Source organism: Lissotriton vulgaris, chromosome 2_1 (genome assembly GCF_964263255.1).
Source record: "Lissotriton vulgaris chromosome 2_1, aLisVul1.2, whole genome shotgun sequence".
NCBI classification, from domain to species: domain Eukaryota; kingdom Metazoa; phylum Chordata; class Amphibia; order Caudata; family Salamandridae; genus Lissotriton; species Lissotriton vulgaris.
Genome location: NC_141687.1, coordinates 1,550,719,612 through 1,550,733,572, shown reverse-complemented (window position 1 = coordinate 1,550,733,572; position 13,961 = coordinate 1,550,719,612). Strand labels below are relative to the sequence as shown.

Below are 13,961 nucleotides of genomic sequence, written 5' to 3'. Positions count from 1 at the left end.
ATGTCACAACATATCGCAAATATCTGTTCCGGAGGTGAAAACTAAAAGCTTTATTTCAGTAGCACAACAAAAATATCACAGTTCCAAAAAACGTGTTGGTTAGATTATGTGGTAGGAGACAATACGGCTCGTTTGCCACCTTAATTCTCACGTGTTCCTGAATTCTCTTCTCTATCTCAAAGTATTTTTCCCTGGTCCATCTTTCATTTCTCCTCATTTATTGTCATGCTTTCCCTTGCTCTTCTTCCTGTTGCTCTCATCTATTGCTTGTTCTGCTTTGTACATTTTTTGAGATAGGTTTCAGCTTCCTGCATTTGGTTTATATTTGTAGCTGGTTCATTTTCAGCAGTGAAGATGAGCTTACCTTCCAAGAAGTGAGAGAAGGCGACAAGAGGCACTTTCCCACAAAGCAGCGAGGATAGGGCGGTTGAGGAGCGTTGAAGTCAGCCAGCGGTGTCGTAATAAATAAACTGTTTGTTTCCTTACTGGACATAAGAGTTTGAAGCCTCACACTGGTTCTTTCTGCGTGCTCAGATAGCTATCAACTGGGGTGCTTTTGTAAACCGAGCACACTCCTCCAGGTCTCCAACAAAGACCACATCGCTCCTCGATGTTGTCTAGTTTCACCATTGTAAGAAAACATGTAAGCACCTCTCAGAACTCAGTATTATGAAGGAAGTAAAAAAAAAATTGTCGCTATAATGAGGACGTTCAGATAACAAATTGTAGTCTTTATAGGTGGAAAATTCCTCACAAAATGCAGTCCTGCTCCATGCAGAAGGTGAGTTGGCATAAGATGTCCCAACTGTAGTCAGTCGGAGGAAAAGAGTGACTACTGCATAGAGCATCCCACTTCATTGCAACTGTGTAGACCCTTGCTTCTATACGTTACTCTTCCTTCACCTTCCCAGCGGTATCCCTCCTCCAAAACTTACAATTGTTATAGGATCCAGTTAAATGTACATAGGTCTGATTTTTTTTACAGATAAAAGCAGACAGAAAACATTGTGTTTCCTGACTATCTGTATTTTTCCGCTTTTAAAAATAAATATAATTTGTTTCATTTGAGTGAATCTAAATGTTGAGATGAATGACTTTCGAGCCAACAGCTGTGCATATTGGCAGTATGGCCAATTGCTGTACATATTGGCAGGAAGACCAATTGCAGTACATATTTGCAGCATTGTGAGTTTCAAAACTCGATGAGATTTGCTTAAATTACTGCATATCTCAATATGTATTTATGCTAATATTTTAATGTAGGTTTATTATTATATTTTTGGGTATGTAATGTACTAAAACCAGACAGGCATCAATAAATGAGTGCACGTTCATCTGTTAAATAAATGTGGAAATATATGTTATCACATCATCTGTTCCTGAGAATGTTCTGTATACTGAGGCAACTTGCTGCATTAAAGAAAGAGTAGAAATGCTCCAAATTTACAAACATAATGAGCATTTCTGCTCTCTCCTTGCGCTGGTGCACTGTGTGCTGCCTAGCGCCGACGCAGGCACCCTTGAACCATAGTACAAGAGTACCTGCCTTACAGGTAGGATTATTTTTGTGCAGGAAGGGATACTTTCTTTGTGTGCTGCAAAATTCAGCACACATGGAAAGAGGAATTAGGATGGAGAAATAAATTGAATCGGTTTGTTATGCTACTATCGGGTAGGCACACAATAGTTTTGCTTCAAAATACATTGTAGATGCATGGGAACACCCATACTCCACCCATGTAACACCTACCCAATGCAAAGTAATGGAAGGCAGCACTATGCGCTGCATTGCCTAACTCTGTATTTACTAAACCACGAAAGTATCTTTGCATGGGTTAGTAAGTCCCAGTTAAGGACTTGCGACGTCTTGCGTCACATACAGACAATGGAAGTCCTTAGTAAATCGGCATCACTTTAACATTTCAGTATCACACATTCACCCTACCCACCCTGGAGAGCACCATGCAAGCATTAAAAAGGGAATATAAGAAATGGCAGACGCTCAGAGTTAAGTTCCCGATAAACCATCCAGTTCTTCGATCCACCTGGGTGCTGGCTTACCCAATTGCTCTCCCCCTAATTCCCCAAGCTGTTATGGAAGACTTTGGAGATGATAGCTGTTATATTTGGGTGCATTTGATCCAGCTGTAAGTTTTGTGTCTGGTACACAGCAGCCCCACGATGGCATCCGTGGTCTGATGACCATTTCCCAGTCGGATGAGCTGCCGCCTTGCCCAGTGGTATGCAGTGAGAAGAGAACCAGTGGCCATCTCCACACCAGATGGCTCCATCGCACAGTCTGAGAGCAGAACTGACCTTCAGGGGTCATCTGCGGGCCGGTTGCGTATGCTGGTGGTGGAGGGGTCGTGCGGTCCTGGGGCAGTGCTGCAGCACCACCTGAAGTAGGGGTCTTGGTGGACTGGCTGTAGCTTGAGGGGCTGGAGAGTACCTAGCAGAGATTGCCTTGAAGTCTCTCGTGGGACATACCCTGAAGCATCAGAGGTGCCCGTAAGCCACCCCCTTTCTCTCGCTGACGGAGAAGTGTTGTCCAGACACCAAGGGGGTGGGAGGACAGGAGTAGAGGGAGTCCTTTGCGGCCTTGACTGACTAAGCAGCCTTCGAGCCTGGACTGCTGCCAGCATCTGAGGGTGCTGAGGCAAAGCTGAGCCACACACCAAGAGAGAGACAGTGACTGGGGTTCTAAGTGGTGTGAACGTACTGGGTTAGCCAGTCTGTGGTGATGCTGGTCCTTCCAACAGGCACTCTGCTTTGTTGCTGACTCCAGAGTGGCACCTGAGGGCCAGTGCGGACAACCCTAGGAGCGATTGGCATGCCCCCTCTGCTGCAGTGTTGACCCCAGAGTGGAGATTCTGGTGTGAGAAGGTGCCCATTGTGCCACACATTTTGCTCTCTTGTTAGAGGAGCTGGTTGAGAGCCGGTCCAACTGGTTGTGCTGCCCATTAACTGCGGAGAAAGCAGCTTGGACCAGGTTGGGATGTGAACTGTCTGTTGTGGCAGCTCCTGTACCTTTTGGAGACCAGGAGGCAGTTAGATCAAGGTGGGCAGCCAGTGCTGTCAAAGATGCTCGCTGGCCCTCTGCAGGGATATTGCGATGGCTTTGGACCATGGGGTGAGATAACCACCCCTTCTTCATAGGCGCACATTAAAATAGACAGATTCACAGTCCCTGAAATGGGTCCTCAAGGAGCATCAGGTGGAGGGAACCCACACTCTTGAAGGGGTGATAAGCCATTCAGTATTCCAAGTCGGATTTGGAATCTAAATTTGGGGGGGGGAGGGGGGGAGGGGGGGAGGGGGGTAGGGGGGGGGTGGGACCAATGCTGCTCTTTTACAGCACAACCTCCTAAATGCGGTGGATAAGGTGTCAGAGGTGAGGGCTGTATTTTGGAACTGGAGGACACAGTGTGAGAGCTCTAATCTGAGGTTGCCAGGCGACGTCCAAGATCTTGATTCAGTGGAAGATGTGTAGAACAGGGCCTGACACAGGAAACTTTCCTGGCGCTGTGGATTAGATCATGGATTGATGTTGACCAACTCTCATTGTGCTTTATAACTGAAAGGGTTCATAGACAGCTTGCACAGATGCCACTACTGGGCGCCTCACAGCAACCTACGATTGTCACGCTGCTAAATTATAAGGGTAGAGATGCTATCCTGAAGGGGCCCAGAGCTGGGGACAGCTCTCGTATCATTCAGGCTATATCATGGTCTTTCCAGACTATACGCGTTTGATACAACAACAGTGTAAATCTGACGACAATGTTAAACAGAAACTCCATGCCATAAAACTCCAGTATATGCTTTTATATCCAGTGAAACGGGATCATCCACAACTCTAAATATCAATTCTTCGGTACGCCTGAAGAAGCACGGGAATGGTTAATGGAACAATGTCCTCTTAAACGTAATCCGGTTCTGTGATGGTCCTCACCTGGCGGTATATTGTATATCTGACCAAATGAGTGATCTAGCAAGCCTTGCAGATGTCGCAAGACCTGCAACAGGCGAGGGGAAGCTTGAGACACACACACTGTGGTCTCATATACGCAGAGAGGGTCTGCACCCCTTTTGGACAAGAACAGGAACAGAGGGGGTAGAATATGATAAACCAAGGATGGACCTTGCTGTGTTGTTAACTACTGTCCCAGTATCATGCATGTATTGCCTTGAAGGGGTCTCTTTGGGGTGGCGGGGGGGTTAGGCTTTCAGCCTAGTTTTTTTCAGGTGTAGTTCTTTAGGGTGAAAGATATATATGGGGTGCAGGGTGTGTAGGGGTTTGTATGAATGTTTGGTTTGGTTTCTTCACAGTTTCAGTTTGCACACAGTGATTGCCTTACTGATTAAATGTCCAGATGGTCGCCTCACACAAATCTCCAGCGACCGCACCTGATAAACTGCAACCGGTGATGTCCCTCCGCAGTAGTATACTGGAAGGCCACCGGGCGATGATAATAGAGCCTGCTGCTGCCATGGGTAAGTGCTTGTACAGCCAGAAGGGGGTGTGAGTGCCGTAATTGGAGCGTGACCTGCTGTGGGTTGGGCAGCCTCAAAGGGTTAGCTGCGACAGGGGCCACCGTTGAGCGTGAGGCCCCCTGCCCTGCTGGGTCTCCTCCTCCCGGTTCCTCTCCTTGGTTATCTTTTGGATCTGGGCCCAGGTAGATGTGTGGATGGCTTTTGCAGTCGTAACTCAGTGCTCCATTCTTCGCTATGAGGCCTCTGCATCTGGGGCTCGCACTGAGGAGTGGTGGTGACACAAGCTAGGTCCTCCGATCCTGCACTGCTGCTGGGGACAGGCCCCTGGGACTGAGCAGGATGTGAGTGCGGTGTCTGTGGACTACTGGGGGCTCAGAACTGCTGTCACGGTTTGGAACTTGAATATTGTTTGTGCAGGCTGACTCCGCGATGGCGCTTCTTCAGGAACTCAAGCCCAGCCTCCAATCAGGTGATGCTAAGATTGACAACTTGACAGAGCGATTAGATGGCCTGAAGAATCGGATTCATCGCCACCCAATCAGGACAGATGGTGCAGAAAGGAGGATCTCCGACCTAGAGGACGACCTTACTGGAACAAAATCCAAACTGGCTCTTTGGCGAAATGGACCCTTGCCGTGTCAGGGAAGAATGAGGATTGGGAGGTCCGGTTGTACAGAAATAATATTTGCATAGCTGGTATAGCGGAGTCCACGACCATGGGGAGGATGGTCATGTTTGTGGAATCCCTTGTAAATGACCAGTTAGGCCACAACAGCTTGTCGTCAATGTTCCTGAAGTGGTTTGTTGCTTACCTTAAGGACTATAAAGGTTATGTTGTAGTGGGGGTGTGCAACTGATTGTTTTGTAGTCAGCATGACTGGGGAATTTTCAGGCTGGATTTTTGTATATTTTGAGGTATATTGTATATGAGCCATTGGTACAACGCAGTACTAGACGACCGTATCAGAAACACAAGCTGCATAATAATGCCACAAAGATGGTGTCCCATAGAAAGAACTTGTCTCTATATCCTAGAACACTGGGGGCTGAATGATCAAGCAAGACTCACCAAATACTCGCTTATCTAGATTGTCACTCTTTTGACACTGCATTCCTACAGGACACCCACCTCCACCCCATTATGACTTTGCTTGCATATGGGGTTCTAAACGGTTTTTCTCTTCGTATAGCTCATACTCAAGAGGGGTCTGTATCTTGTTTCGGCCACTTGCTGACTTTCGCTTACATCATTTACATGCGGATGTGGAGGGGCAATTTTTATGTCCTGTTAGGTTCCCTTGGATAAGTTAAGATGGCACTTGTCATTATATATGCACTGAATGTTGATTCACCGTATTTCTTTTTTTGTGTGAAATCCTTGCGGTTCTGTGGCACTCGGAAAGTGATACCATACTGTGGGGAGGTGTAGCAGGCATTCCGTTCTCCTACAGAACTGTGCATAGAGATTTTGAACCTCAGTGAATTAGGATGGCCCAAAACTCACCTTAGTACCCAAAATCCCCTTCCCGAGCTAGCTACAGTGTCTCATTGGTCATAACAAACTCCCAATGTTTAGACAAACCAGAACATGGTCTTAGAATACCTCAGGTCGCGTGGAACACATGAACACTCTTTCGTTATACAATCATTTCAAACCAGAACATGGAGTATATGAGGACTCTTGCACATTTGAAATATTTATTTACTAATGCAGAGTTCTCAAATGCAGTATCTTTGATAATACAAGCAAACATATTATAAGAAGCAAAGTTATCAGCATAGTTACTAGTCCGTAAAAGGCAAAGGGTGACAACATGCTAAAATGTTGCAAAGAATCGGAGTTAACAACGCCTAATTCTCATCCTCCCTAACTAGCATATTATATTATATCTAAGAAGGTCTCTTTTGGGTTTTAGCAGGGCGGGCCCCTACCTCAATATCTCAGTGGCAGAGGATCACATCATCTTCCACCAGCTCTCTGCATGCAAAGTGTATTCTATGCTCTAAGCCAAGCAATATATAAAAACCCGCCTGAAGCCAGATTTGGCAGCAGCTGCATTTATGTTATGTCTAGGAAAGTGTGAAGATCAGACCTCACAACAACACTGTGTTTAGTTATCCTTGAAGGCTTCAGCACTCACTGTACAGACACCGTTTACTAAGCAAAGTTGATATCAGAGCAATAACATTATTCTCGTGTAAATCACAACGCTCTTCTAGGCTGAAAGCTAAGACAACAATTATGTGTCGTGTGCAGAAGCAGCAAAAGGTAAAATGGCGTTTAAACATTTAATAAGCTCATGCTAACTTAACACGGTATATAGGTAAGCAGTAACTTTATGACAGAGGGGACTAATGCTAAACACAGAGCTGGATAGTATAGCAGTATGATGCTCTTGTCCCCCGAGTTCCTTGCTTTATCCTTGAGGAGGGTTTTGAGCTCTACTGACTCTAGGACCTGTGGCATCAATTACTTCCCTTTGATAGAGACTATACCCATCACTCTTATCCACACAATTCTTCTTCCTAAATAGACTATTGGTTATCCACACCTGACATGAGGGTTCGGGCACAGATGTTGCATATCTACCTCATACTCTCTCTGACCATTCTTCTGTTAAATTACAGCTGTCTCACCTGTGCTCATGCCTGTTTAGTCAATGCTGGTGCTTACCCAGAGACTCACTTTTAGACCAGGTCTAACGGGACGAATTGCGTACTGCCATTCTGGAATATTTCAAGCTCAATAAAAGCAGAGTTGAGAAATATGCCCTGCTTTTAGGAGGCTTTCAAGGCTTGCATTAGAGGGGTAGCAGTTGCCAAGCATGAGCATAGTCTCCAAGACATATGAATACATTTGACCATGCTGGAGCATTAGCTCAAAGATATCGAGGCCCAGGCCACATCTGCCCGACTCGAGATACTTTGGGGTGGCAGCATTAGTTGCTACATGACTTCCAAAACCTTGCGGATCATGAGGTGCATGTTTTTGGGGAAAAAGGCACGGGCCCCTCTCTAAACCCCCCCCCCCAATATGGTGAGTAGGAGCGGCCCAGTAAGACATTGTCTTGGTTACTGCACTGCAACAGGGAAACATTCATACTATTACATTTAGTAATGGCATGTCGCTAGTGGACAACAACAAAATCTTGACTGAGTTTGTGTCAGATTATGAGCGCCTCTGTGAGGCGTGACTCACTGACCGATACAGATATATCAACTTACCTTGATGAGGTAGTCCTGATCTGGTTAGAACAGGGCCAGCAGCAATTTCTAAGCCATTGATATAGTTACCACCATATATGCTTTTCCAGGAGGCAAAGCCCTGGAAAGTGACCGCTTGTCTATTGATTTATCCCATGGAAATCTGCATGGCAGTGCTTATTGATAGTACCCTAACCCCAGCCTTCCGCCAAGCCATCATCTCTGTCCTTCTTAAACCCTGTCAGGATGCTGCTGGCTGCGCCTTCCATAGACTCCTTTCACATTTTTGCAACAGTAATAGTGACTAGGCTATCTTTCATGCTTGACAAGATGATATCTCCAGTGCAGGTCAGATTTGTCTTGCATCGCTCCACCTCCCTTAAACTCTGCACGGTGTTTACGGTCTTACACCAACTTAAACCGAGCTTGAATCCGCCATATTATTATTGGATATTGAGAAGGCATTTGATTCCTTGGACTGGATGTTCCTGATGGCGGTGCTTTGGCGTATCAGGCTCCCGAAAGGCTTTTCAGGTCCTTATCAGTTTACTTTACGCTAACCCTACGGCCAGGGTCACAATCAAAGACCTCCTAGCAGTGCCCTTTCAGATACAGAGATACGCAACAGGGTTGCCCCTGTCACTAGTATTATTTATTCTAACAGCCATGCACCCTTTAGCCTGCCTTCTCCAAGAGGGACATATGCAGAGAGGACTGTGTTTCTGCTATGGTGCACACTTGCTATCTACGTACGTGGATGACATACTGCTCTTTGTAAGGCACCCGATGTTACTGTGTCCTCACTGATTAGTGAAACTATCAGGTTTTGATAGACAATCCAGTGTCACCATTAATGGGGACAAAACGTACATACTTCCACTTACCAATGCTACAAGTGTGAGCCAAGGGAGGTAGAGTTTAAAGTTCATTTAAATTATGGCCCAGCCATAGACACTTTACAGAGTCAACTGACCACATGGGTTAAGCTTCCGTTGTATTTGGCAGGCAGGGGGGCGCTGATCAAAGTAGTAGTCCTACCTAAGTTACTTTACCTATTCTAAAATATTTCCATCCCCCTAAATATTTTAGTTTGAGGCATGTGTAATGTAGATACACATGCTTTGCACACTCCTGCCATCTAGTGTTGGGTCCAGGTGTTTGCAAGTTGTTTTTCTTCGAAGAAGTCTTTTCCGGTCAAGAGGTCAGTTGACTCCTCCTTTCGGTGATTTTACGCATGGTCATTGACTCCATTGTTAGACTTTTTCCACCACCGGATTCGGACCGTAATTGCTCTGGTGAGCAATCTACTGTACCCTCGTCGGTATTACTCTCCTACGCCTTTCACTACTTTCCAGGGGATGTTCTCAAGAACCTGTGATCAGTATTGCAAAATTAGCTTAACGCAACTTTCAACATTGCAGTCTATCTTGGGAAAATTTTGCAGTTTTTTTTTTTTTTTAAACAGATTTTATTTGTCACAGGTCACATACATCGCATAGCTCCGTAACCCGGAGACTGCAGCACACATCAATGAAGTTCCAATAATGCCGTAGACTTTTATGTCAACACATAACCCCTACCCCCCCACCCCCGATTGCTTATATGCCATCTCAATTCAATAATTACAAGACCAAGAACATGCACTGAGTCCAGTACGCACCCCACAAATCACAGTCTGCATCCCATTTCAGACAGGTCCATTGGATGCCTCATCTGGCGGCGGGTCAAGTTCCAATCCCCTAAAGTCCGCCCATCTCTTCCAAATTCTAAAATGCTTACGGGGGCATCCTCTAGCCAGAAAGATTGGTAATTCGGGTGCCATACAGAAGTCCATCCCAGATGGCCAGGCAGCCAGTGGCAGTGCCTGGGCTACCTTCCAAGCCCTGGCTATATCTCTCTTTGCCGGAGGCCAAGCAGGTGGCGTTTATATCTGTTGCCCCCAATACCCTCCAGCACATGCAATAATGCCAACCTCGGAGAGAACGGAAGCTCCCAGGCCAACACCTCCGACAAACAGGAGAACACCCCCCTCCAAAATCTGTGTAACACAAGACAATCCCAAACTGTGTGTAGCATTGTGCCCTCATGCGTCCCACATTGGAGGCATTCAGGGGAGCCTATCATTCCCGCTCTCCACAGTCGCACCCTGGTGAAATACACATGACGTAGGTACTTAAATTGCACTAACCACAGGCGTGTGGATATAGCGGCCCCTCGTGGACTTTCCAGTGCCTCTACCCAGTCTTCTTCTTCAAGATCCCTCACATCCCCTGCCCATGCTGTTCGCAGACGCCGCAAATCAGTAGAGCAATGATGGACTAATGTCTGGTATATGCGTGAAATCTTACAGTCTGGCAACTCACCCATAAACACCTGTGCCTCTAGAGGGCTAAACTCAGGAAGTGACTCTAGTCCCACCAAATGGGGCGCCAAAGCGTGCCTAAATTGCAAATATTGAAAGAATTGGGACCAGAGCATACCATATTCATTGCGGAGCTCCTGAAAGGATTTAAGTGTCAGACCAGTCATCACGACGAGATCCCTATGGAGTCCCAGTCCTGAAAACCTCGCAGCGCCCCCAACTGAGGCAGCCGCCCATTACTGCACAATGGCATTTCACGTGTCAAAACATTCCACCACCCCATCCTGTGCAGAGTCCTCCGCCAGACATGGAATACCACCTGCATGGCCGTGGGGAGGCCTTGACGCAGCGGCGCTGAGTAGAGCAGCGTGTGTAATGACCTGTTGCCCATTAGATGCCTTTCCACTGCATAAGCCGGATCTCCCCTATCTCCGTACCACCATTCATTAAGCACCAGCAGATGCGCCACCTAATAGTAAGAGAGGACATCCGAGGTCGCAAGCCCCCCTGTGTACGTAGAGAGGAAGCACGTGCGTAACGCTATGCAAACTGCCCCCCCTCCCACAGAAACCCACCCAGAGCCGAGTTTACCTGCTGAAACCAACGCAGCGGGATAAAATTTGGTGATTCTGAAGTTGGTATAGCAGACGGGGGAGCGCCACCATTTTAAAAATAGCCGATCTACCTTAGATGGTAAGGGGCATATGTGACCACGCTTTGAGATCCTCTTGTGTGCGGTCCCACTCAAGGGCTAAGGTCCGATCCCTAGAGACAGTTGGTGAAGCCGAAAGGTAGACGCCAAGGTATTTCATCCCCCCACGAGCGAGCTGAAGAGCGGATCGTCCAGAACCCATAGTGTGTATTTGCCCGGCTTCATATATAGTCCTGAAGTCTCGTCTAAGATCTGTAATATTCGCAATAGACATGGTCCCGACCTATCAATGTCTGTAAAGAAGAAGAGGACGTTATCGGCATATAGCGCTATTTTATCAACGACACCCGGGGCCCACCTAATGCCCTTGAGCTGGGCATCAATATGTACCCATGCCACCAGCGGTTCCATAGCAAGCGCAAATAGATAGGGGGAGAGGGGGCACCCCTGACGCGTGCCCTGTTGAATTTTAAAGGAGCGAGATATCGCCCCCCCCACCCGTACCGACGCCGTAAGATCTGTATAAAGCAGCCGCAGTTAATTCAAGAAGAGAGGGCCCAAATTAAGACGACTCAATAATGCAAACAAATACACCCAACTCACGGAATCAAACGCCCTATCCATATCCTCCAAGAGTAAAGCCGCTGGCTCTCCGAGCCGACTCCAGGCCGATATTGCCAAGTCCGCTCGTCTGATATTGTGTCGGATAGCCCTCTGAGTCATGAATCCAGTCTGGTCGGAATGGACAAAATCTGCGATATGTGGCCTAAGCATATTAGCCAACGCCCTAGCCAGTACCTTAGCCTCAACATTTAGAAGAGCGATAGGACTCATGCTGCTCTGAAGGCCTCCCTGGTTTAAGAAATATCACCACTTCTGCCTGTCTCCAATCCGGAGGGAGTGAACCCCTCTCCCGCGCCTCCTCAATTACCGGTCTAAGGCGAGGGCCTGGCTGTACGGAAAAGCGTTTAAGAAATTCACTAGGGAAGCCACTAGGACCCAGTGCCTTCCCCGGACGCAGCTCCCCCAAGGCTGTCATCAATTTGTCGTCGGACAGGGGTTGATCTAACCTCTCCCGCACCTAATCCGATACCGCCCGGGGGGAAGATAGTCTATAAACTTTTGAACGGTCTCCTCCGGGAAACACTCCCGGGTGCATACAAATTCTCATAAAAGGCCGCAACGCTTGCAGCGATAGCCTGAGGGCTCAACAACCGGCACCCCCTCCAGATCGAGGTACCGAGGCAACGGCTGGGCCTGCAGGGAGCCCTGACACAGGCGGTGAAGCATCTTACTAGATTTATCGCCCCATTGATATACCCGACTGCGCGTAGCCAGCCAGGCCTGACGCGCCTCATCCATCAGAATCGCAGAGTATTGCTGTTGGGCTAAGATTAATTGTCTCCTCGCCAAACCTCCATCGGCTTCCCGACCTCTACGATCTAACTCCTCAATGTCCGCCTCCCGATGCACCAAGTCTCTCTGCCGCTCCCTCCTCGCTGCCATGCACCGGGAGATATCCACGCCTGCAACATCGGTTTCCAGGCCTCCCAAAGTACCGCAGTAGAGTGCAAAGACCCCGCATTAGTCACAAAGTAGTCCGCTATAGCCCTGGTCAAATGCGCCCTGTACTCCTCACCTTGAAGGCGCCACCCCGACATACGCCAATGAAGCGGCTGCCGCCTTGGGCCTAGCTGGAGCATGAGTGCTACAGGCGAATGATCGGACAGGGCCCTAGGCAATATATCAGCCGACAACACCCTATATGCCAGTCCCCTGTGGACAAAGATATAGTCCAACCTAGAGAAGGACTCAAGCACTGCAGAAAAATAGGTGTACTCCCTACGAGGTCCATGCAGGTGGCGCTACACATCCACCCAATCAAGCCCCATTACCATGGATCGAAGTTTGGTAGACGGTCACCCCTCCAAGGAAATCCCACCCGCTTTTCCACCTAATGAGCCCTGGCTCAATTACGTCATTCCAGTCCCCACCCACTATGGATATAGTATCTGGCATGGATCCCCACAGCATCAGTAGTCGTTCCACCAACGACCACTGAAGTGGCGGCGGACCATATACACTGCTAATCATCAACCCCCCCCAGCCCCCCACCCCAATTGTGCCCTGTATAGCTTCATATCTACCTTGGGTGTCCGTCCATACCTTCTCGTGTGTGTAGGAGACCCTATGATGTATCAAAATCGCAGCCCCGGTGAACCCCTTGTAAACCCAGAATGATAGACTTCATTAAATCCATACGGTTGTAAATAAAGAGCCTTAATACCAAGTAATTGTGTTTCCTGGAGCAATTGTATATCAGCCCCAGCTCGCTTAGCAAACTGCAGAATGGCTCCTCTCATCACTTTATCGAGCGCCTGCGCACATTCCAGCAACCTATGCGCAGGGAACCTGGGGCTATCTGCCCTCCACCCCCAGTGTCAGACATACCCGTCCCTCCCACCAGTGCCTCGCCGGCTCAGCGCACCTAAATTATATCGAACATAGAGCATCCATACGCAATCAAACAAACCCCCTAACACCCCACCCCTTCGAACTCCCCCTACCCCCACCCCCACCCCCCCATACCTCTCAAACATGGAAGTACCTGTCGCGGTCAGAGCAAGGTCCAGTAACCAACGGGGGGACAAACACCATCCCCTCCAATGGATCCCCAATGAAACACCCATAACTCTTGGGTGGGGGGGGGGGGGGGGGGAGGAAAGACCACCCCACATCCCGTCCAAGACTACGTGAGTGGGATCCAGCCCAGATCAAATAGGCCCAACTGAACGCCTAGACAATAATGTCACAAAGTCACTTCTCCAACTGCTGCTTCTCCGGTGACGCGCTCTTCTGGCGGAGGACAGAGCCGGACCTGGATCGACGCCTGGAGCAGGACCTCCGATTTCCACCCCTCTGGCCCCGGCCCCCACGGGCCGCTTCGCTGGAAGAGGATTCGGAATTAAGGCTCGGTGGCGTATGGGGACGTAGCCGCACAGTTTCATCAGTCCATTTAAAAACTTCTTCAGGAGAATAAAAGAATTCTGTGCGGGACAGATAAAAGACCATCAGCCTGGCGGGGTACAGCAGCGCATATTGAATCTTAAGGTCTCGAAGGCGCGCTTTGGCCGCCAGGAAGGACTGTCGCTGCTGTGCACCAGGCAAGTGTAGCCTGTAAAGATAAGTATAGAGGCATTATCATGGGTGAGGGAGGACTGAGCCCAGGCCAGTCGCAGGACGGTGTCT

At 48.3% G+C, this 13,961-nt stretch overlaps 1 protein-coding gene across 1 annotated transcript in view; it reads left to right on the top strand.

Annotated features, from left to right (window-relative positions):
* LOC147732886 (glycerol-3-phosphate dehydrogenase 1-like protein) overlaps positions 1-13,961 on the top strand; it is a 174,581-nt gene that overhangs the window by 110,266 nt on the left and 50,354 nt on the right. The window lies entirely within an intron of this gene.